This window comes from Pleurodeles waltl, chromosome 8, assembly GCF_031143425.1.
Source record: "Pleurodeles waltl isolate 20211129_DDA chromosome 8, aPleWal1.hap1.20221129, whole genome shotgun sequence".
NCBI lineage: Eukaryota > Metazoa > Chordata > Amphibia > Caudata > Salamandridae > Pleurodeles > Pleurodeles waltl.
Genome location: NC_090447.1, coordinates 982568192 through 982594403, shown reverse-complemented (window position 1 = coordinate 982594403; position 26212 = coordinate 982568192). Strand labels below are relative to the sequence as shown.

The 26212-nt window shown below is 43.2% G+C and overlaps 1 protein-coding gene across 15 annotated transcripts in view; it reads right to left on the bottom strand.

Moving 5' to 3' along the window:
- LOC138250396 (uncharacterized) overlaps positions 1–26212 on the bottom strand; it is a 410767-nt gene that overhangs the window by 285433 nt on the left and 99122 nt on the right. For 4 of the 15 annotated variants that reach the window (XR_011194951.1, XM_069205218.1, XM_069205219.1 and 1 more), the window contains 2 exons: positions 24104–24231; positions 19917–19961 (listed from right to left, as the gene is read on the bottom strand). The gene's annotated coding sequence lies outside the window, so the exon portion shown is untranslated. Of the gene's footprint in view, positions 1–1315; positions 4457–17891; positions 19205–19318; positions 19408–19916; positions 19962–22830; positions 22936–24103; positions 24232–26212 lie in introns of those variants that run through there. The other 11 variants (XR_011194952.1, XR_011194954.1, XR_011194953.1 and 8 more) reach the window with 7 other exon arrangements.

Genomic DNA, 26212 nt, shown 5'->3' with positions numbered 1-26212 from the left:
GCCGTCTGGGCTGGCTATGGCGATGTCAGGCACTGAGAAGGGGTTCTTCCAGGTTTCGGTCAGGAAGGTGACGTCTGGGAAGGCTGAGTCTAGTAGATTCCATAGCTCTACTGCGTGCTTGTGGATGGAGAGGGTGTTGAGGAGGACACATATGAGATGGTTGCGTCCTGCCTTGGTGGATGGGTTGTTGGCGTTGAGGCTGGTGAAGGTGCAGTTCTGGCAGGAGAAGGGTCAGCGGGTGGTCTGCGAGGAGGCTTAAAGGCAGGTGGGAGAGCAGCAGGTGTTGAGGGTGCAGAGGGTGGCAACATTGTAGTGAAGACGTGCGTGGCGGTAGTAGGGGGATGAGAGCCAGGGGTTCTGGCGATGGGAGCGGTCCGGAGAGCAAAGCAGAAAATAGGAGGAGAGAGGCAGAGGGCAGCTTAGTAGGAAAGCGGAGCTCTCCCAATAGACACGAGGGATGAGGCGCAGGCAGAAGCCTGCGGGTGGAGGAGGATCTCAAACTCCTGACAGGGGTCAGGAGTTCAGAGGAGCAAGGGATGAGGGCTTTACTTACCAGGTGGAGCCAGGGGAGGCAGAGCAGTGCACTGACCAGGTCAGTGCACTGCTCTGCACAAGTATTGACTTGTGTCTGCCACCTTCCTTGTAATTGTTTCGAGATTGGAGCTGAGCAGATTCGTGGCATCTTGGTTTTGTGCAGCTACGAAAGCAGGACTTCATTTATTTTTCTGTGTGGATAAGCATAATAGATGTGCTATATTTCTCTTCAGGCTCATTAAAAGATATGTATAGGAGCAGTGAAACTACAAATAGGTCAAGGTGCGCAAAGGACCCCTTCCCCTTTGTAAATGGGCGTGTCAACATTTTTTAAGAGCAGGCAGTTGTTCCACAGACCACTACCTACTCTTAAAAAAATTAAAAGAAAACTTTTCAATTTTATTTTTTAAGACAAATGGGCTGCATTACAAAAAAACTGCTTTATTTAAAAAGCAGTCACAGACATGGAGGCCTGCTAGCCCCAGCAGGCTACCATCCCTGTGAGTGCTGACCATACAAAATGAGTCGCAATTGCAACCTGCCTCAAGGCAGGTCCCTTTCGACCCATTTGTGAATTGCAAACAGTGTGACACACAAGGTAGTACATCGCACATTGTGATTTCCTAATAGTGAATCGCAAAAATTTGCTATTAAGAAATCATAAACCACTTTTTTTGTACATCCGGCCCTATTGGTCTAGCAGATAGCTGTGCTCGCAAGTCAGGCCAACACATTTGAAGTGAAAATGTATTTATAGATATCAGCTAAAGCATATAAAAGCTATTTGCATGGAATATTTACACCAGATGCTACATTGATGTGAATCATTTTGTAAATTACCTCAACCGACAACAAAATATTTGACAGCAGAAAAAGAAACACATATCTTTTCGCCTGAGTGAAAATTGTAAACTCAGACAGCAAAATGATTATATCATTGTGTCAGATGAAAATATTAGGTGACGGTGCCTGTGCACATTAAGAGCTCCTAACCCTGGCATCATTTCCATTGGATTCAACCTGAGCGAAGTGAGCACAAATGTGATTTTTATTTTTTTACCATAAATAGCATTGCAACACTCCACTCTAATGCCAACGCATTCTCCACCACCCTACTCTACACCACTGTACTCTTCACACTGCACTCTATACCATTCCAGTCTAGACCACACCAATCTACTCTGAACAACTCCACTCTATGCCACTGTTCTCTATGCCACTGTGCAACACTGCACTTTGAACACTCTATGCCAGTACACTCAACACCAATGGACTTTACTCTGTAGCACTCAACTCTCTGCCACTGCTACTGTACGCTGCTCTACTTTTCTGTGCACCATTGCCTTCTTTGCCACTGCACTCCACACTTTACTCTATGCCATTACACTCTATGCCACTCTACACAACTGCACTCTACCCTGCACTCCTCTACTCTATGCCACTTCACTCTACTCTGAAAAAATCTACTCTATGCCACTACACTTTACACCCTGTCTGCTCCACTCTGCACCACTCCACTTTATGCCACTGCACTCTACATTACTCTACTTATAACTACTGCACTCTACGCCAATGCACTCTACACAAATGCAGTCTGTCACTGTACTCTATGCCACTGCACTCTATGCCATTCAACTCTACTCTGTGCCACTGCCCTCCGCATCACTCCACTCTACGTCACTCCACTTTGTATCACTCTAAACCACTCTACTCCACACTACTGCACTCTATGGCACTGCATTTCATACCACTCTACTCTGCACCATTCTGAGACATGCTACTCTGCACCACTCTATTCTGTACCAGTCCACTCTGTGCCACTCCACTGTGCACTACTGCACCCTACTATGCACCACTTTAATCTACACCACTGCATTCTATGATGCTGCATTGTGTGCCACTGAATTCAATGCCACTGCACTCTATGCCACTATAATCTGCAAAACTCTATGCCAATGCACTCTACACCAGTCAACTCTACTTTATGTCACTCAAGTATCTGCCACTCTATGTGACTCAACATTATTCCACTCCAATACACAACACTCTCTACCCCTCCACAACACTCTACTTCACCCTTTGCCATTCTGCTCTATGACAGTCCACCCAACTCTTCTCTAGGCCACTAACTTTTAGGCATACTGGACAGCAGCCACACAGGTGTACAACATGGCTAAAACACATTAGCAAAGTCAAAAGCTCTTGCGTAGGCAAGACCTATTGGCTTTGCCATTGCATGTTAATTTTTTTAAGCAATTTTAGTGGTATCTTAGGTGCATCATACCACACTCAACCCGTTGTGTGATACTGACAACACCCTGCCAGTCCTGAAAGCCCTACTCGCTTCAAATCACACAAAGTGTTCCTCCTACATTTTGCTCCATTATTTTACTCTGGCAGACATAATAGGCACAGCAATCCATTTTCTCTGAAAACAGCGGCAAGAATCTGGTTTCAGTCAGCAACACGTTAGTGATATACGCACGACTTAAAAGTCGTAAAAGTGGCGTTAATAGGTAATGCTTTTGTTTACAAGCGAATATCGAGTTGTGTATACCAAATAAGGATAGTTTGTCATGTAATATAGACATTTCACCAACCGCACAGCTAAGACCGTTACATATATTTTCTGGTCGCCTGCCTGACTCCATTAACAATTTTATTTTGTGATGAAGAGCTGTCAATGCATTTAAATATTTCCTTCTACGCACTAACATATTTATGGAACCTTGCGATTCTGCTAGCCAACCCTCTCAATAAAACTCACATTTTCCCTTCAATTTGTGCGCATGGGAACCACATGTGCTTCCCGCCATTTGAAGAAGTGCTAAATATAGCACGTGGAAAAGTGATGTTTTGGTAACAATGTGCATGCACGCCATTCTGAGATTACATCTTGTTTGGAAATAATTGAAGAAAGGAGAAAATAAGTCCAAAATAAGTAAATTGCTGTACTATCAGTTAATACTGCTTGTAAAAATCGACAGCGTTGACGATTTAATGAGTGTACCTAGACTTCGGGTCTTTTTAAATGAAGCCTAATTCCAGTAAAACACAATTAAAAAGTTCAAAGGTGTGAGTGACATCGACCACAAAACCCATCAAATCACGGATGGAAATAAGAAAGTAATCTAGGCACATATAAATGGTAATGGTGAAGATCAGTTTTCACCTACCAACATGGAAGTATACACGGTACCAACCCTTTTCATAATCAGGCCCGAATATGAAGACAAACCATGCCGTCGAGCAAAGGAAAAATCTAACTTATCTTGCTCTAGAACTTGAATCACATTTACTCAGAGTGTGGAATGGACTCTTGACCAAAACCATAGATATCGTAGCCACCAAAACACACTCAAAGGTAAAGAGGAGCAAATTAGAACTCAAATCTATGAAAGGTCAATAGTTCACTTGTTGCACATGATATAGTTAACCAAGGAATAAAATCAGATTTGTAAACTATTGATCTCTGTCAACCAAGAATCTTACATCCTAACAGACACCTGAATATTACAAATACAGCACGATAAAGCAGAGGTTTTTACTCCTCGAACAATCCACAACAGTTAACGGACAAACGAAAGTCATAGGAATCAGTCACAACTCCTAACCCATGGATTTTTTTTTCTCTTTCATTTACTTACAACACAGCAGCCAATGAAAACAGTAAAAACTTTAAACTACATATCCCCTGAACACTATGCCATCCAATCTTGTCTCTTCCCTGTCGATATACATAGCTTCAACACTAATGTCCATCTTCTTTCTTTGTCATAAACAATAAGATTAAAAGTCAATTTAGAACTTGCAGAACACTGAAACGCCATCCAAACTCGTGGAAACTGTTATCCGCTCGAAGGTCACTTCTGACGACTTCATCCGAAGTTCAGGAATCTTCAACCTTAGTCCAACATTTCAACTGGAGAATTCAAGAAGCAGAATTATTCGCCCCCGAAGAAGAAAAGCAAAAACTAATATCCACACTTATATATATAGTGAGGGGTACTTTCATCAACTATCAACAATTATTTGCTAAACAACAGTTATATCATACAATGCATGCATAGCATTAAATTATGAAGGGTGGGGATAATCCTCGCCTCCATCTCCTTAATAGAATCTAAAATTCTTGACGCAATAGCTAGACATTTTTAAATTTTATGGCAGGACCAGAGGCTTTGGATTATGCTAGTTTAAAGTCTATTGATCACTTCAGTTACTACATCAACTATTGGTTTGTGATAAAATACTTTGAAAGTAGAATAATTTGACCAATCTGCTGCAGCCATAATATCCTCCAACCTTGCCTCTTTTGAAGAAGCTTTAGAAGCCATAGCTCCACTGACAGAATGAGCTCCTAAGATGTTTACATCTATACCTGCTTCTGCCAATAACCACTTGTCCCGACGAGCCAAAGTTGATGCAGTGACTTGTCGAAAAGGTTTTCTGTAAAGAAATTAGTAATTGACCAGAAACATCCTGTCTGAATTCACAAGTACAGTCCTCATAAACCTTTATACATTGAACAACACATAGCATATTGTCATGGGGAAAAGATGGATATGAAATACACCTTGCTGAAGTCTTTGTACGTCTTGTTATGGAAACGGATACTCCCTCAGGAGTGAGTACCCTGCCTGCTAAATACAATGCCCTGACATCAGAAATTCTTCTACACGTGAGTAAGCACAGCAACATCGTAAGTTTCACTGATAATTGTTTACGGGAAAGATCTTCATTAGAAGGCCAAGCTGTAATATATCGAAGAACAACATTAACATCCCATAATGAAGAATACTTTGGCTGAAAGGGTTTTACCATACGAATGCCCCTAAGAATCTTACAGATTAAAGGATGTTCCCCCACAGGCCTACCCTGAATATGGGTATGACCAGCTGAAAGAGACGAACAGGCAAGTATTAATCGTCCTGTAAGCTAAACCCTGTGAAGCTAAATCAGACAGAAAATTGGCTATGACATGAATCTCTGACCCCACGGGATCCAGAATCCTTTCTCTGCACCGCACTTCCTCCAGGCTTGCTCATATCTTTTATGAGTGGAAGGGGCCCAAGACTGGGATAGGAAAAACAGTGCTGATTCTGAAACTCCAGGCACTTGCCATTGTCTCCTGAAAGTCTCCAAGCCATCAGGGACAATTGGCCTTGTAGGATCAGAGGATGCAATATAACCAACTGATCCATGAGAAGATCCTCGCACTCTGGCAGCATCACCAGAAACTTGTACGAGAAGGCCATCGCTGATGGGAACCAAGGCTGTGCTCTCCAATATAGAGTCACCAAGATTACATCTGCCTGTGGCGCAGTACTTGGGCCAGGACTTGCGGAATCATGACGAAGGTGGGAAACACACACAGAAGCTCCCCTAGCCAAGGTTGAAGGAATGCATCTGTCCCTGCTGACTGAGGGTCCGGTCTCCAACTAAAGTAAATCGGAATCTGATTCTTCAACCGGGAAACAAACAAGTCTATTTGACAACATCCCCACCGCAGTTGAAGAGCTTGGAAAATCAATCAATCAAACACATTTAAGTGCACTACTCACCCTTTAGGGTCTCAAGGTGCTGGATGGGGGTGGGGGGTTACTGCTCGAAAAGCCATGTTTTGAGGTGCTTTCTGAAGGTTAGGAGGTCCTGGGTCTTGCGTAGGTTGGTGGGGAGGGAGTTCCAGGTTTTGGCGGCGAGGTGGGAGAAGGATCTGCTGCCGGAGGTGATGCATTGGATGCGGGGGACTGTAGCGAGGGCGAGGTTGGCGGAGCGGAGCTGTCGAGTTGGTTTGTGGAAGTTGCTTCGTTCGTTGAGGTAGGCCGGTCTGGTGTGGTGGAGGGCTTTGTGAGCGTGGACAAGGATTTTGAAAATGATATTTTTATTGATGGGCAGCCAGTGTAGGGATCTGTGCTGGGCGGAGATGTGTTTGTGGCGAGGAAGGTTGAGGATGAGATGTGCGGCTGCGTTCTGGATGCGCTGGAGTTTTCTCTGAAGCTTGGCTGTGGTCCCTGCGTAGAGGGCATTGCCGTTGTCCAGTCTGCTGCTTATGAGGGCGTGGGTGACCGTTCTTTTTTCTAAAGGAATCCATTTGAAAGTCTTGCGTAGCATGCGAAGGATGTTGAAGCAGGAGGATGATATGGCATTGATTTGCTGAGTCATGGAGAGAGATGAGTTCAGTATGATGTAGAGATTGCGTGCGTGGGTGGTGGGTGTTGGGGATGGTGCAAGGGTGGTGGGCCACAAAGAGAAATTCCATGCTGTCTTGTTGGGACCGAAGATGATGATCTAGTTTTTTTCTGAGTTCAATTTGAGGTGGCTTGCTGTCATCCAGTTAGTGATGGCGAGGAGTCCGGTGTGTAGGTTATTCTTGGCGATAGATGGGTTCCTCGTGAGGGAGATGATGAGCTGGGTGTTGTCAGTGTATGAAATGATGGTGAGGCCGTGAGGGCGGATGATGTTGACTAGTGGAGACATGTAGGTATTGAAAAGGGTGGGGCTGAGGGAGGATCCTTGGGGGACCCCACAGATGGTATTGGTGGCTGTAGACCGGAAAGGAGGAAGGCAAACTCTTTGAGTTCTTTCGGAGATGAAGGAGGTGAGCCAGTCCAGGGCTTTGTGGCGAATTCCGGCGTCGAAGAGGCGTGTGCGAAGTGTTTGGTGGCATACGGTGTCGAAAGCTGCGGAGAGGTCTAGGAGGATGAGGGCGACGGCTTTGCCCTTGTCCAATCTGGTCCTGATGTCGTCTGTACAGACAATGAGGGTGGTCTCGGTGCTGTGGTTTTTGCGTAATCCAGACTGGGAGACATCGAGTATGTTGTTGTCTTCTAGGAAGCGAGAAAGTTGGATGTTTACTATCTTCTCTATGACCTTTGCGGGGAAGGGGAGTAGAGAGATGGGTCGGTAGTTTGTGAGGTCTTCAGGGTGTTCTTTGGGTTTTTTGAGCAGTGTTGACTTTGGCGTGTTTCCAAATATCTGGGAAGGTTGCGGTCTCGAAGGAACTGTTGATGATGGCCCGGAGCTGGGGAGCGATGATTTGGCTGGCCTTGTTGAAGACGTGGTGGGGCAAGGGTCTGTTGGGGAGCCTGAATGGATGTAGCTCATGGTTTTGCAGATTTCTTCGTCGTTGGTGGGGGTCCAGGTGTTCAGTAGGTTGGTGCAGCAGAGGGCTGTGCTGTTGGCTGTGTCGGTGGTGGTGATGGTGGGTGATGATGATGTGAAGTTGTCATGTATGTCTGCGATCTTGCAGTGGAAGTAGTTGGAGATGGAGTTGCAAAGGTCTTGGGAGTGCAGAGGGTCGATGGTGTAGGATTTGGGTTTGGCGAGTTCTTTGATGATGGCAAAAAGTTCCTTCCGATTGTGTGTGTTGTCGTCTATGCGTTCTTTGTAGAAGGATCGTTTGGTGGTCCGGATGAGTTGGTGATGTTTGCGCATGGCTGATTTGAGGGTGGAGAAGTTGCACACTGAGAGAACTTGTTGCCAGGCTTTCTCAATTTTTCGGCATTCTTGTTTGGAAGACTGAAGTTCTGTGGTGAACCAGGGGGCGGTCTTGTTGGTGCGGGTCTTGTTGGTTATTTTGAGTGGGGCGAGCGAGTCTGCGCATGTTTCTAGCCATCATGTGAGGTTGAGGGCGGCGGCAATGGAGTCGTTGGTACTGGGAGGTGGAGCTTGTGTAAGGTTGGAGATCAGTTGTTCTTTGGAGATCTTGTTCCACTTGCGGTAGGGGGTAGGACGTTTTTGGTGGTGGGTGGTGGGCTTCAGGAAGGAGAAATGGACGCAGTGGTGGTCAGTCCAGTGGAGTTCATGGGTGTGAGTGAAGGCGATGTGGCTGCTGGAGGTGAAGATGGCGTCTAGTGTGTGTCTGGCTGAGTGGGTGGGTGAGGTGACCAGTTGCTTGAGGCCGAGGTTTGCGGGGTTGTCCAGCAGGGCCGTGGAGTTGCAGTTGTGGGTGGTTTCAAGGTGAAAGTTAAGGTCACCCAGGAGTAGGTAGTCCGTGGAGGTAAGGGCGTGGGAGCTGATAGTGTCGGCAATGGTGTCACAGAATGGGGGGGCGGGTTCCTGGTGATCTGTAGATGAGGGTACCTCTTAGGGTGGTATTGGCATTGTTGTGTTCCCTGAAAGTGTAGGTGCTCTGCAGTGTCTAGGGTGTCATTGGTGTTGGTGGAAATCTTGATGGAATTTCTGTGTATTATGGCGATTCCTCCTCCTGGTTTGTTGATACGGTCTCCACAGGTGATTTTGTATTCTTCTGGGATGGCTATGGCGATGAGGAGTTCATCCATGTTTCAGTGAGGAAGGCGATGTCAGGAGAGTTTGTCATGAGAAGGTCCCAAAGCTCGATGGCCTGCGTGTGGACGGAGCGGGTGTTAAGGAGGATGCAGTGGAGGTGATTGGGGTGTTTGGTGTTGTTTTGGTGCTTGTTGGTGTTGGTGTGAGTGCAGGAGAAGTGGCATGAGTGGCATGTGAAAGGTCCATGTGAGTGTCTGGGGTTGGCCTGGGTGCAGGCAGTGTGCCCGCCGTGGTTGAGAGCAAGGAGCTCTGTGGAGGAGTAGTGGTGCTTGGGGAGGCCAGAGGAGCGTGGACCAGGGGGACGGGCGCTGGGTGCGGTCCAGGCGCGGACGGGCTTGTCTCTGGTGCACTACTGACGCGCCAGCGGCGCCGCCGCGCAGCAGCCACCATTAAGAAGGGGAGATGGGAGGGAGGAGCAGCTGGGAGGGAGTGGCCAATGGGGGCACGAGGGGGGCGGGGCCTAAGGGGATGCAGCGGCAGGGTCAGAACAAATCGTTAGGAGCAAAAAATGAAAACGGGCATAAACAGATAAGATAAAATGAATCAGAGCAGAAAATGGGCACAGATAAAATTAAAAACAGTGCAAAAAACAAAAATAAAATTTACAAAAACGAAATGCGATCTACAAAGACAAAATACAAGGTACAATGCATGCTAGATAGGCCTACCACTAGCTACCAGGGAACTTCCTTCTGCAGCAAAAGGCAGGGTCAGGGGCACGGAGGCAGGCTGGTGGAGCCGAGTGTAGTCCTGGCCCAAGGCAGGTCAGGGGGACACACTCGGCACCGTGCAGCGGCTGCCATTAAGAAGGGGAGGTGGGAGGGAGGAGCATCTGGGAGGCGGGAGGGAGTGGCCGATGGGGATGGAGGGGGGCGGGGCAGCAGGGGACGCAGCGGCAGGGTCGGAACAACTGGCAAGAGCCGGAAATGAAAACGGGCACAATCGGAGAAGATAAAACAAAGGAAGGCTGGTGGAGTCGAGTGTAGTCCTTGCCCAAGGCATGTCAGGGAAAAATCTGCGGTTTGAGCTTCCAATCGCTGCCATCCTGCAAGAATCGAGAATTCCAATCTGCTGTCATATTGGAACAACCCGGAATGTATTCCGCTACCACCGAGATTTGGTGTTGCAGAGAATAATGCAAAAAATCCTTTGCAATCTCCGCCAAAAGATGAGATCTGGCCCCCCTAGGCGATTGATATATCTGACCACAGACACATTGTCCATTCAGAGGAAAACGGAACAGTGGACTTTGCATGGGGAAAGTGATAACCCCCACTAAGAGTTCCAACAATTTATGTGATAATTCAATTCCCCGGGGACCAACTACCCACCGTCTACACTGAGCCGCAACATGATCCCCAACCCCAAAGGCTGGCATCCGACTCTATTTCCAGGACTGAGGAAAAAATCACTATGCCATTCCAGGCATCCATGTTGGAGAGTCCCCAAGATATCTCACTCTTGGCTTCCTCCGAAAGCGGAACTAACTCCAAAAACTGAACCTTTCTGAAGACCTTTCTGAATTTGAAAAATCATTAGTCTCTGAAGAGCCCTGTAATGTGGAGGCCTAGGAAAAAGTGCCTGAATTGAAGATGCAAGAAGGCCGACTAGTCATGCCAACGTCCTCAATGATAAAGTCTGAGAGACAAGGGCTCTCCCCAACTCTTTCTTGGTCGATCAATATATATCTACAGGGAAGAGTTATGATTGGATGGCATAGTGTTCATGGGATATGTAGTTTAAAGTTTTTACAGTTTTCATTGGCTGCTGTGTTGTCAGTAAATGAAAGAGAAAGCATAATCCGAAGCCTTCGGTCCTGCCATAGAATCGCTTCAAAGCAGACACAAACTAAAAAAAAAAAAAAAAAAACTTTCCTTCTCAGAACTCAGAACCCTTTATAAAAGTTCAGTACAATAAATGTTTTGATAGATACATAACCTGTCGTGTAATTAGAGGATTCATTTTTCCCATGTGATCAAGGCTTGTAAGTCCTGTTTCGTATCATGACAATACTTCAAATGAATCCTTTGGTCGCAGAATGACTATAACATTCTGTATGTCGTTGAAGTCTCGAAAAGTATGCATAGGCATGTAGATATATTCTACTGTAAGTTGACTGACATATCCATGCACATCAGGGGTGTAACTTCAGGGGGCTGTTTGGGGTGTTACACCACCCCCCCAAACAAATGCATTCTGTAATTAATAATTGGGTTCAAAGGCTTTCAGTCAGACATGATGAATTGTCGTATTTCATCTGGGATTTTCACATGCCCACACTGACACGTGCATGCACACACACTCTCTCTCCCGTCTCTGTTTAGAAGGCATTAAAAAAGTTGATTAGTTTGAAAACTTTGTTTGAAGTTCCCCTAGCAATCCACCCTCTTCTCGCTTTCCACTACCTTTAAGCCCCCTCATGCAGTGCTTCTCATTTAATGTGCTTTAACAAGATATCCCAGCGTGACTGCGTGGGAAATCTGAAGCTCACTCCTCCCAGTCCTATTGACCAAGCTGCACTCCTGATGCACATACTACACCATGCAAACATATCTACCACCAACCACACATATACATCAGCATCCCACTAAAAGGCGTTCTTGTTCATTATCCATCACTATCTAAGAATGAACAAAGGAGATACAGCTGTTATCACATATGTATACAAGGCTTTATCAAGAAAGCCATTGTGGTATTCAAACACCAGGTCATGTGTTTGCATCAGGGGAGCTGCAGATGTTACTCGTCTACTAATGACAGTGAACATGCTTAGGTCTGAATAAACCTTCAAAAGATGACTCAGTCCTGGATGGCCTCACTCATTCCCTTCTCGAGACATCATCTTGTCTATGACAAGGGATTTCCTGGAAAACACAACAACACTCACTTCTTGGATGCTCCTAAGGAGAGCAGCACTTCTGCTTTGAAGATATCACTTACATTCAGGTTAGGAGAGCAGGCGTTTATACATTTATTTCCTAGATGCAGGTAGTGGTAGGACCACTGAAAAGTATTCTGGCTGCTACCTCCCCTTGACCAGACCAGCACATTCTCACAGAGATCCACCGAGACCAAAGATTGCACAGGAATGTCAATAAATTAACTCTCATCCATTACAACATGAAAAGGAACTGAAGGGATGCCAAACTTAGGGACAGGCCTCTTTAATTCTCACACCACAAGAATACATACTGAGTAGTTCCGAGCAAATTTCACTGCTCGAAAACTTAGATGAGGAAAGGGCAAAATCACCGTGAGGTGAGCATGGACTTGTATCATCACTATGATAGTGCAGGGCACGTATGTGATGATTTAAGACATGGAACACTTGAAGTCCTTGTGTTTCTCAAAAACATGCTACAGAGTCATACTATTGCGCATCATAATCAACACTGCTAGGTTTTGGTGTTACACTAGACCAATATGTTCATGTCCTGTGGTAAACCCTCAATGAATTGCATGTTTCTGGGTCTTCCCTTTTGACGGGATAGATGGCTCAATAGTTTAATGCATCATATGCAGGAATTTGTTTGTTTCACCACAATATCACAGTTTCAAATCAAACCAGTCCACTTAGCTTTTTGTCCTCCCATGGTCAATTCAGTAAGTATCATTGATTTGGGTCTCAAAAACATTTGTTATTCAGTGCTAACAAACCCTCAGGATGTGCGAGTGCTTTGAACACACACAGGTTATGGCATGTTAATGGTGTGCAGAGACGTGTGCAGTGCTACCCTCTCCAACTATGCTCTCATGTGCCTATCCATGGTGATCATATTAGCCATGCTGAATGCGTCTGTCTGCACCTGCCCTGTCTCTAGCATTTTGTCATCATGGTGTCCATGGTCCTCAATTTTGTTCCTCTGTTGTGCCTGACCTCTATCAGGTTCACTATTCTCTTCTGCAGAATTCCATCACCTAATGATGTCTACAGCTGCAGTTCTGTGGCAGGCAGCGCTTTATGGATCACTCAATGGTGTCTGTGTACAGTCCAATCTCAGATCTCCCTCGAGACTGAGCAATGTCCTAAGATGGAAACATATCTATATTCACTATTGTCATCACTCTTTTCAGTCATGGCAGGCTGTATGCAAATGTATCCTTTCCTCACTTCTGCTCATCCAATCTTTTAACAGGTAAAGTGTTTGACCTGAATGGCACTTCATGGTCTTACATCCTCAGATGACACTGTAGACACCTACATCTTTTGCTCACTGTGCCTAAGGTAGACTTGACAGTTCACCCAGAAATAAACAACCATTGTAGGGACATTAAGCACAGGCCAGCCAACTACTATCTGCTTCCTTTTTGTTTGGAAGTAAACCCAGCAAGAAAATAACTGAAAGTAACTTTCTCGCCTCTTCAAGGCTTTTTCAGGCTAAACTAGCTCAAACTTAAAGATCCTCCTGACAATGGTCACAATTAATTTCTCCGCCTAACTCTGCTGACCGTGTACAGGCTCAAGTATTTGACTCTTCTTTTCTTTTCCCTTCACACAAAGTTCTGTAAGGGAGCTGGGAAGTGCCAAATGGAGTATGATAAATGCTATAAATAAATAAATAAATGTTCATAAGATGTAGAGTCTTAACAGTTCTGTACACCTGGATGGTGGGCTATTTAGGAGGTTCAACACAAATGCATATCCAAATCACAGAGGCTACAGATTAAGTTGTTGCCATTCACCAAACCACTGTTTGAATGGTCAGAGATAAGGGTGGTGATTTGAGCAGCAGGAAAACACATTGAAACTGTAATGGATGAACCCACTGCTTGCACATGGCATTTAAAAAGTTTCATAATCAACAATGCAGTTTGGTATTCACATGGACATATCATATCCACCATCAGCTTCATCACGGTTGTAAGTAGTGTCTGGAGGTCTATTTTCCGTACCAACAGGGAATGAGCTTGGAATAAGATGGCGATAGTGTGGCATCACATGTTTCATTTATCTCCTGGAGCTAGTTCACATCATCTACAATAAGCATTGTACAAGAGATTAGACTTATTTGTGCACACCAGAGGTGACTCAGAAGCATTTTCCCAATGTTGATGTCCATTTGTGCTTGTGCAGCAGATGTGGTGTGCACACTTGCATGCTCTATCATTGAGCCAGAGTCAACAACTCTTGGAATAGCTTGCTGTTAGTCCTTGGTTCATCATCTGTGACAATGGTTATTACTCAGTGATCTCTATTTGCAGAGCATCTGGATTTAATCCCTGTTTTATGCTTCGCACCTCTGTCAGACAGTCTATTGGAAAATTGTGAGCCAGGGTTTGGGTGGGGCCAGAGTGAACTTGGGTTCTGGTTCTAAGGTTTGCTGCCACTCCCAGTTGCCATAATCAACAGGGGGGTGGGACCAGTGTGGGTTTGGGTTCTGGTCCTAAGGTTTGCTGCCACTCCTTGTTCCCATAAACAACATGAAGGGGATTCAAGCTACAAGTCTTGTGTGCTGAGTGAAAGAGTTCTTCCTTACACCTTTACTCAGCTGCCTGTCTAACATGGGTGGGGAAGAGACAAATTGCATAACTTAGGCTACTTATCATGATGTGAAATGCAAAACAATTAAAATGAGAGTCATGTCTAGTATCGTGGGAGGTCACAAAGGAGGCTAACAAATCATACTCTTATAGGAACTTCTAAGCCCTCCTATACAAAGTAATTTGTTCTTGCTTGAGTGGCATCTGCTGTAGCATGCTCTGCTCCTCTGGCCCACTCCACGCAGCAGCTTAACCTGCTGTGCCATCTGCACCTCCCAGCAGCTCCATGGCAAAAATATGGAGGTATGTCTGGCAGCTGAAATGACTTTCTCAGTCTCCTGAATGCCTTCACCATTGTTAGACCTGTCAGCCTTAGAGTGGTCTTCCCACAAACCTTTTGCCTTCCTCCTCCATTTTTCCTGATCTCGGTTTTGCTGGCCTTAGGACTCTACACACTCTACCACTGCTAACCAGTGCTAAAGTGCCTGTGTCACCTCATTAATTCATAGTAACATTGGCTCAATTCTAAGTGGTATATTTAAAGTGGTACCCAGGGCATGTAAATTAAATGGTACAAGTGGACTGCAGCACTTATTGTGCCACCCACATAAGTAGCCCTATACACATGTCTTAGGCTTGCCTCTGCATCCTATGTGTGCAGTTCTAAACTGCCATTCGACAAGGTAAAATAAACCTTTTTCCCTGCCCAAACATTCCTTTATAATACATATGTCGCCCCTGGGATAGGTCCTAAATGGCCCAAAGGACAGGGTGCAGTGTATTTAAAAGGTAGGAAATGCACTTTTCAGTTTTACCTGTCCTGGAATTGAATAACTCTTATATTTGTTTTTACTATTGCATGGCCTGCCTCTCCCATAGAATAAGATTGGCGTTACCTTATTACATTTAATAAGCTGCAATTTCCAAATGGAATCGGGTATCCAGATCAGGTTTAGTGTCTTTGGGATTGTGATGAAAAACCCTAATTTATGGTGAAGTTGGATTTCAAATTACAATTATTAAAATGCCACTTTTAGAAAGTTGGCATTTCCTTCCTTAGCCATTTAGTACTGTGACCTGTCTCCAGTCACATGACTGGGTGTAGCTGACAGTTTGGCTTTATGTATTCTCTTAGACAGCCACACACAATGGAGAGCTTATGTATGCCTGGATGGGCCATTATCGGCACTATGCAGGGCAATCTTGGGCCCAGCCCTAATTACACTTAAATAGGCTGCATCTTGATGCCACTCAAAGTGCTGCATACCCTCTATAGTTAAGATGGAGCCTGGGCAGGTCAGGCAGGATGCCGGAGGACTTCAAAGAGAAACCTCTAAAAGTTTCTCCCCCACTTCAAAGGCACAGTTGGGTATAAATACTGGACCTCAGACACAAACTCATCAGTACACTTCTGTGCCTGTGGATACTCTGTCGAGAAGAAGAACTGCTGTGCTGCTGAAGGACTGGCAATCTGCAGGACTGCTGTCCTGCTGGACCACGGCCTTGCTTGACTGCTACCTTGCTGTGCTGACCTGCTGTATGTTGCCCTCTTGCCTGGATGAGAAGAACTAGGCCTGTATCCCCTGTATCCTCCTCATCTGAAGCCTTAGAGACACAAGAGGGCTACAACAACCTTGCAACTGAACCTGGACTCTGCCATCTGTAAGTCTACCCTGCCAAGTAGTGCCACCCAAGTACTGAACCCTTGGAAGAGGCCTTAAGTTGCTCTGCCAGTGGCTGTGAATCCAGCTGAACCAACACATCTCTGCTGCGTGGTGCAACCCTGAACCTAACTGATGCATTGCTACTGCCTTGTGGATCAGAACCATTACAAAGACCTTCATCGCATATGAACCACTGCTGCGTGATGCAACCTTGGCACAGGTCCTCGCATCCCTCTTCGACAGCAGCATTGCAGATTCACAGACACAACATTGCAGATTCACAGCATTGCAGATCCACAGTTCCTTGAAACCAACACACCTCCTTGACTGTGCAATGCATCCTCGATGCCAGACTTTGCATCACAAGTCCTCATCAACGGTTTCTTCGACGACGACACAGCAGCTCCCAACACATCACTGTGGCTGCACAACGTATCTTTCCAAAACTAAGCAAACAAAACAAAGGTTTAAGGTACTCTACTCAGTGAACCTAACTGGGTCCCTGTAGCTGGCCTGCTCTCCATCGTAGTTGGCCTGATCTTGTGACATTGTCCTGGTCCACATGACCAAATATCTACAGTTAGCGCTTTACGCCTTTTTGCGCCATTTTGCGCCATTTTTACTAAAGTCTTTAAAATTGAATATTTCTGGTTCTACTGATTGTGTTTTTGTTGTTTTGTTCTTGTTTCATTTAATAAAAATAACTCTGAATTTCTAAATAAGTTGTGGGATCCTTTTGTGGTGGGATTTTAACTGTGTTACAATCTGAAGTGTTGCACAAATATCTTGCGCCTTGCCTCTGAATTGAGTCTGGCTGCCCTGTGCCAAGCTGCCTGAGGGTTGAGCATAGGTTAACTTAGGGTTTACTTGGGCCTTCCCCATGAGAAGAATTGTGGTTGCAGCTTGAAAAGGGTTTTATCCCCCTCAACTAGTTGCCCAGTTCTTACAAGCTCCCTTTGCAAATCTCTACACACACTTTTGCATGTGTTGGTCATCACCAGATATTAAGGACAGCAGAGATAATTAGATGCCTGACCTTTGCCTGCTTTTCTGTGTTCCATCCTTCAAACCCCACTCGCTGGGGCATGCACAGCTAATCCATCTGCAACTCCTAGCAAGTCTATCAAGCACACCAAGGGTCTAAGTTTGCACCTGGTGTTCATTTTGTGGGCTTGATTTTCCCACAAAAGTCTCACTCTAATTTCTTACACTGACTGGTCTGAAGGACACCTGCCTTAGCATGCTCCACCCATTGGGCCATCCCTGGAATAGCATAAACAGATGATCTATGTGTGTCTTCTGGCAGCTCTACAACAAACTCAATGACTATGGTCAAGACTTTTATCACAGCAGGCTTAATTCTTCGTATTTACTACTATAGACGTGTTGTGTCTTATCAGTATGTATGATGCAGCCTTTTTGTATCCTGAAAGACTCCATACAGTGATGAAGTAAGTTTTATAACGCAATGAAGTGAATACAGGTTTAGAGTATTGAGTTCAATGAACAAGTTATAAAGACTGGTCAAGGCCATGTTACAGCTGCTTCTATTACAAATCACCACTGTATTTCAAAATGTCAGTGCATATGGATACAGGAAGTCAGCCAGTTAACTCTTCCAATTGGAACCTATTTCCCACTAATTTTGTCTATATCAGGATATAGCACTCACACAATTTTAAATGTCCAATTGACGCAGCTCTAGAAATTAAAGACCTTTGTCAGGTCCTCTCCTTTTCCAAAGAACTTTTCTTTCAGTCCACGCTTTTTGAAATTTCTTTTTTTGCCAGAAGAATTTCCAATGCAAAAACCTTGTGTGCAGTAAAAAATGAACCATCACATTTGTAGCCTGCAGCCAACACATTTCGTTCTATGCAAACTTCATCAGGGCCACACTAGAAATATAAATGTACATTACCCTTCTAATTAAAACACTATTTATTTCTTAAAACATTTTAAAAACAATAGTTAACTCACATCTTCTTTCTGAAAGGACCACTATCACTCTTACCATTTAACATATCATTTGAATGAACAGTTACCTCAGGATCCCTACATTGGCCATATACATTAATGTTATATTGCGCATATGTTGTCAACACATTATTATAAACATTTTGGTAATCAGATGCTCAATAACATTGATTCCATACAGAATACCATAGATCTCTAAAATTGCACCACATTAGTTCCAAGGCAATCTCATAAATCACTAATACGCCATATACATGTTAGACAAACAAAATCAAACAAAGATCAATGTGATGCATTCAAATAATCCATGTACCTCAACATCTGTATAATGCACCCACTGGGTCCATTGTTGGCAGTGTAGCAGAATGCTATGGTCACCGCAATAGTTCGGTTGAGAAAAAGTGCATTTTCCCCATGTTTTCGAGAACTCTATAAAGTCTCATAATCTGATTATGTCCCATAATATCTAAGACTACACTCCAAGTCTCAAGACTAAAGACTTGAAAAACTTAAAACTATGAAAGTACAATTACATATCAGTGATGATGTTCATCCTGTTGCTTAAAGACATAGAAGAATTGCGCTTAATTTACAAAAAGCTGTTGAAAAGAAACTTGGTGAGCGTTATACAGGCCCAACACCAAGGGTTTCTCCCATAGTGGTAGTACCCAAAAAGGACAATAAATGAGCTGTACACATCTCTACGGATATGCGTCAACCGAACAAGGCTATTGAAAGAGAATGACATCCAGGTACACACATGGCTAACACGATAACCCAATTGAATGGTGCGAAAGTCTTTCCTCACCTTGATTTAAATAAAGAATATCATCAGAAATCAAGGATAATTGCAGGTACATTATACCCTTTTCTACACATGTCAGTCTGTTCTGATACAAGAGACTAAGGTTTGGTGTGCCATCAGCTGCTGAGATTTTACAAGTAAATGCTTTCAACTATAGCGATGGCTTGTTCGTTTTCTGAGCTACTCAAAAAGAACATGGCAAAGTGTTAAGCCAAGTATGTTTACTTGTTGACACAGGTTTAATGCTAAATGCTGAGAAATGTGAATTCAACTAGACAAAGCTAAAGTCCTTTTGCCATATATTTTCTGAAGGGGGCATGACAGCTGATCCAGCTAAGGTACAAGTATTGTCAACTGCCAGTCCTCCACAAGATGTTTCAATGTTATGTTCATTCCTTGGCATGGCAAGTTACTGTTCCAGATATATATAAAAGACTTTGCCACCATGAGTGCTCTGTTGAGAGAGTTGATGAAAAAGATTGTTTAAATTTGCTGGCCACATATGTGTGAGAAAAGTTTTAAAATAATCATTCAAGCTATTGAAAACACTACTGAAATAGCATATGTGCATCTACAGTTATATACTGAAGTTTGTCGTTGATGCTAGCTCAGTCGGGTTAGGCACTATTCTCGAACAATACAGCAGACAGCCGAATGCTAGAAGACATAATGTGGCTGACATAAGTAAAAGTTTGTCACAGACTGAACATGCATATTTCCAACTTGAAAAAGAAAGCTTAGCAGTGGTGTAGGCTTGTGAACATTTCCATGTGTTCCTGTACGGAAAACATTTCATACATGTGACAGATCATAAAGCATTGCTGACTATCTTTTGGCAATCCAAAGACCAAGATGAATTGCATGTTGGGGTCTACAATTGCAAGAGTACAAGTACTCAATTATAAATCATCAAGGGAAAGATCAAAACCCTGCTGACTACTTTTCAAGAGAGAAAAGGATTAAAAGTGGGAGATAGAAGCTTTGAGATGCATTCTGCCTACAATGATTAACTTGAGGGTGATCACTGGGAGTGCTCCCATGTCATTCTCTTCTTGTTAGAGTGTCCTCTTTGTGAAGATCATGAGGCCCTCACTGACCACTTACCCGAGTGCTAAATATTAGACACTGGCATGCTCATGATCAATTGCTTCAACATAGGGACTTACCTCCACCAGGAGCTTGAATCTTCAACCCAAGAGACATAGTGGGATCTGTTAACAAAAAATGAGATTAAAATCACTTACTGCCCTCTAAAATAATCTTTATTTACATACATAAAAAAGCACAGTAGCAAGGTTAAAAATGAAGGAATGCACAAAGGGTCATTAGGCCATCCTATACATTCTGTAGGTGCTCAAAAAATGATGGTCAACATTTTTCAGCCTATTTTCGCCAGTCCCCCGCAGCTGCTTTGTTCAGGACTGAATCACATGTTAAGTCCCTACTATACCTGGTGGGAACTATTTTGCCCCCCGGAACTCTGTATTAAAATGCTACTTGCACGTTGTCTCTGAGGTTAATGCCTGATTGCCCGGCAATAGAGATCTAACACTGATGTAGTACAATATCATGGCAGCATTGCTTGAAGATGAAAGAGGGTTCGGTGTTCTGCTAATATGCATCAGTAATTTTCAATGGTGGTACATCCTTAAAAAGGAGTCAAAACATTACTTTTTATCCACAGCATTCTGGGGGTGATCGCATCTTTCCCAAACAAGCTTCTTTTCGGGAATGCCTATACAATGTCAAGGTACCCCATCTAAGACTGCTGAGGCCTACATAAACTTCATTGTGAAATCAAACATGCTACCAGAAGGTGGTGCACTGCAAAGATACAGAAAACCATATAACAAAAAGGCCGAGGCCTGTGTAACAATGTAGAGAACAAAGATTATTAAGAATTTATTCAGTCATAAACCACTCCAAGAAAGTAAATCATTAATTGCCAAACAGATAGGTAAAGTAAATAACAATAACGAAGAAAACATTCTATATAATGTACAGTCAGGGAAGCCAAAAAAATAATAATAATAAAGAATACAAAGTCCTTATGTCCTTAAAGTCGTGACAAGTTCATAGATAAGTGATAAGCTGTTGATAGAAGGCCAAAGCGTTTCGCCCAACATGGGGCTTCTTCAGGACTGAAAACATAACCGAAAAATACATGTGTATTCCATGATACGGTACAACATGAAGTACGTGTGATAAACCAATGAAGACTACCAGTGAAAATGTAATTGTAAAAGGAGTATGTCAGAAGATGATGGAGATTAGCCAACCCGTGCATGATAAGAGAAGAGTATATATAATAATAATATTTAATATTGTGTATATGACAAATTAGTAATTCATATCAAAAAAGAAGAAAGAGGATAGTTATCACAAGCGTGAAACAGCCAACAGTGAAAATATAAAACACAGCAACAAGAGATGAAGCAATATCATACTCAAAACAGTGTCCAGTCAGTAGTAATAACGCAAAGTGTATTGGTATATGAATCACCTAAGGAGAAGAATCCAATGGTAAAAAATAGTAAGTAAAGTAAGTAACAGATATGAATAGTAGAAACCCTCATAAAATTGAGGGAGAAGAAAAGGAAGGGGAGAGGCTTACCGCAATAATGAATAACTGTGCAAGGCACTCAGCAGAAGGTCTAACGACCAACAAAAAACGAGTCCAAAGAAAGAGAAAATAAGGTAATAATAAGTAGATGTTTGGCTCACAGAATAATGTCTGGAAAATAAAAAGACCGAAGGGTCTGAATTAAGAACTGAAATAAGTAAAATGCATTAAATGCAAGCAAAACAAAGGAATAGAAGTGAAAAGGACGGAAAACAGGCCATAAAAAATGCAGAGGACTTACCAATTGTAGCACTATAAGTAGTAAAGCAGCAGAAGTGCAATGACTCCAAGTCAAAAAATGCCGGCAGTGAAAAGAAAGTGTGTTTCTGAAATGCGCGCTGGTAAGAAATACCGGCAAGTTAAGTTGCCGTCAGCGGCCGCGAAAAAGGATTCAAAGGCAGAAATGTATTTAGCGCAGCGCGCTGATCTAGGATGCCGGCACGATGCGGTCGCGTTCAAAAGACCGCGAAAGAAATCCAAAAAAGGAGGTTGAGCCGGTCCCGAGGCACGGGATAAGTACCCGGGAACCGGAAGTCAAAAAGGTGTTCCCTGTAGAAGGGAAAGTGTAGATAAAAATAAATGAAGGACAAACAGCGGCCGCCATATTAGGAGGAAAGAAGTCAAGAAAAAGAATAGAGGGAAATATTGTTCATTAATTGTGAAATCAAACATACCAGCTGCCATTTCATTAGAGCAAACTGTCACTGCTACAAGTTAAGGTAGTGATATGCTCAATTTAAAAGACATTATTGCCCATTAGTCATGGAAGCAACATACTTGACCTATTACCAGTGACAGAGAGCATCAGAAATACAAAAATGTCAAAGAAGAACTGCCTGTGACACAATAAGTAATTATCTTGAGAGGTTCAAGAATTGTTATTCTGGAGAGTATGCCACTGCAAGTGATTGAAGTGACCTGTTGCCGCTAAACAAGCTTTCTGAGATCAATTCTGGTTTCCTCATATCGATGAATGAGTTGAGCAAGAGTTAAAAAAACTATTTTCTATGTAACCATTTATCAGCGAAAACTGCTCAACATCCATTGAACATCAAGTTACTAAAGCATGCCTGGGAAAAAATGTGCTGTTGACTTTTCCGGTCAACTAGACAATGGACATCACTTGATAGTGATTGTGGATGAATACTCTTCCTTCCTATTAGTTGAAGATCTCTTGTACATCCTTCAGAAAGAGCAATTTAGAGATTAGATGGTATCTTTGTGACATTGGGCATTCCTACGATTTTGAAAACTGACAATGGCCCACTATTTAATAGCAGAGAATTCAGAGACTGCCTCAATCTGCTTAATTAAAGCATCAGAAGAGCACACCTCTTTGGCCCCAGGATATTGACCTCAATCAACTTTTCACAAGTACACTAAAGAAAGCTGTTCAGCGTACTCCATTAGAGAACCTCAATCTCAAGACTGTCTTCAATTCCACGTAATGAGCTTACCATTCAATTCCTCACTCGACCACAGGTGAAAGTCCCTCATCGTGGATGTTCGGGAGAGCCATAATGATCAAGTTGCCTCAATGGTCCAAGTCCAGATCAAAAACTGATACAGAGACACGTGTAACAAACATAAGTCATAAACAGAAAATGACGGGCTATGCCAACAAATGTCAGCATGCAAAGAACATTATCTTCACCCAAGAAGATCAAGTGCTTGTTCATCAGCCATGACAACATAAATTTGATGCTGCTTTTGATGTCAAGCCATTTCATGTTGTAACCAGCAAAGGGCACATGGTGATTGCCCAACATCCAGGAAAATCCATCACATGAGATTCCTTGCACTTCAAACGTGTGGCTCCTCCCTTGTTGGACCATAATGCCAAACTAGAGACTGGCTCAAAGAGAACACTAAGAGAATCCTTGACTGTCACTGCTCCTACATCACCGAAGCAGATCATGGAATCTCTGACCACTGATTCCCCATTTCCAAACACACAATATGGATGAGTCATCAAAGCACCACGAAGGCCTAATGAAGTGACCCAAGGCCCTTTTGATCCTAGGTTGGACACCCTGTCCTAGCTCATTTTCACAGCTTGTGCATTTATTACCTTTATACATGTTTTTATTCACATTTTAGCAACCCTGTTTTTAGCATTTGCTTTTACATAATTTATCAGTTGCTTCTTCTAGGAAAGTAGAGTTCATACTGCAATTTAAATCAGCCTTGTACTACATATAAACTGTACTCCTTGTCCAAGGCTGGGACGCACAGGAGATGATATGCTAACTTGTATTTGCCAGCCCAGGAGTCAGCTTCTATCTCTGAGACAGAGCATTACATCAGAGCTGCTGCCCAAACGAGGAAAGGGTCATTATATAAATTACAATTAGGCCCAAAGAGGTTAGAGGGCATTCCAGTCATGACCATCTTGGGACGCTTTCCGTTACACCAACAGCTTCACTGATGCTGGCTCTGATATCTCAGCCTCCTGAGGAGACTGCCATCTCCATTACAGACAGACCCTCACTATTCAATTCAGGTATGGGGTTGGGGCTAATTCTTTAGGTTGGGCCAGGCAGAGAGTTGCAGCCACTATGCTCTTATATTTAGACATGGGGCTTAGGTAGAGACATCTAAACTATCTTGGAGCATGCAATATGGTGGAGTTGTTTATCCTCTTTGCTCTTGCTGTCATGTTGGTTACTGTGCTCTGTTTCATCTGCCTAATTATCGCAGCACATGCTTTTTATACTCAAATGCGATTACCTTAATAAATACATTGAATTCAACCTTGCATCTTGTATTTCATCTTGGCGTGGGCGAATAACTGAGCAAAAGGGATATGATCAGTTTCCATGTCTTCCCCGAGGAGTCAGAGTGTCATGTTGAGGTTGCTGTAATCGAAAGGTAAAAAGCACATATCTCTCCCATTTATTCCATAAACATATTCAATGTTGTAGCTAAACCCAATATCAGCACATCAATGTTTTATTTCTGCAAAATATACAAACCTGATATCACAAAATTTAAGAGAAAGAAACTGATATACAACAATTCCCCCCGTGTTACAGATCTCAAACATATAATACTATGAAACAACATATAAAAGGACACATAAATCAACTTACAAACACCAAGGAATAGGACCAAAACAAGAAGGAACAAATAATCACATACATATAAACAGACACATATTTCCTTCACATAAAACATATCATATAGTGACCAACACACACTTAATATGCCAAAAATAATTATTAAAATAACAAAGCATGAATTCTATACATCTCGTTATTTAAAACTGAACCAGGATTAACATCATCATCAATCTACAAAGTGTTCTAAAGATTCAGTTCAAATTCATTCAGAAATGGATGCCCATAATGCATGTCCACATTAATATGCAGAATGTTCTGAAAGTTGTAGATAATAGTTCATATAAATCAGATCCGGTCTCTTCCTGATATTGGAATCAGACCACCATCACAGATCTGGATAGTGGTTGTTACTGTTGCCGACGCGCGTTACGGTGGACTTCCACCATCCAATTTAGTCCAAATTTTATAGTGAAGAGAATCCATGTTTAGAATGTTGAGTCTGGAACTACACACTGAAGAATAAAGACATGTAAAACATAGCTTTGTGTGTGGCGTGTTCATTTGGGCAACCAGGCTGGGGAGGACACCATAACATACAGAGCCTGTCATGCAAAAAAAGGCAGCAGCTAAGGGCATCAAGCCATTAGGTGCTATTGTTTTCTAGGTGCTGTCATGCTGGAGAGAGAGAGAGAGAGAGAGAGAAAATGAGAGAAAGAGAGACAGTGAGAAAGAGAAAGATAGAGAGAGAGAAGGGACAGTGTGTAAGTCTGTTTATTGAGTTTGGCAGGCCTGTTTGATCATCTGGTGGGCCGTTCTTTACTGTTGATTTTCCTGATTTTACCACAAAGATTGTTTGCAACAGGCACATATGCATGCAGTCTTCCATACGCTGCAAACCACATATGCGACGTGTCTTTACAAGTTCAAACCTGCCCTATTTGCAATTGTGGGCCACTTTTTTAGCTATCTAGTTTGCTAAAGGGGGGCACTAATTTTTTATTACCCAGGCCTATTTTTATTTCAGTCCAACTTGGACAGTGGAGCCTACACTTGATTCACCAACGAAGGTGTTTGACTGATGATCTATCTGACTTTGGACCACTGTTCAATGTACCTCAATCATTCACCCTATTCATAGACGATATGCTGACCAATATTTACCCTGTGTGGGACTGCCAGTAAGATACTGCGGTTGCTTTGCCAGTGTTTTATGTTGGTGATGTGCAGCATTGTCAAAAAGGAAAATGCTTTTACTAATGCAATTTGGCATCTGCAAAAAAAAGAAAAAAAAAGGCACACTGACATATTTCACTGTGTGATTACTTCTGCACACACATACATCACAGGGAGTAGTTGGGGTAAGCAAGGGACCAACTTGGAATGAGAAATGACAGAGTAACAAGAAGTGGAAGTGGGGGAGCCGTGCTTGTGGGGGAGGCCGCGCATGAGGGCAGAACTAGAAAACAAGCTCACTCTCATGGAGTTCTGATGTGGCAAAGCTCCTTGTATCAATGTGCTTGTGAAGTCATTCTATAGGAGTCTTCACAAGCCATATAAACCTTTGATTCTTGACTGAAAGCATGTGAAAAAGCTAGCATATACCACACATTTCAAGCACAGTGAAACCAATGTGGCTTCATAGTAATGGCAGAGAGGATGATGTCCAAAACATGAAGGTTTATTAAAAGATTAGTAAAGAGTTACAAGTCAATCATTCAGTAAATCAATGTATCCAAAAAGTATGCATATCTGAGGGAGATTGGCAGTGTATGGATTC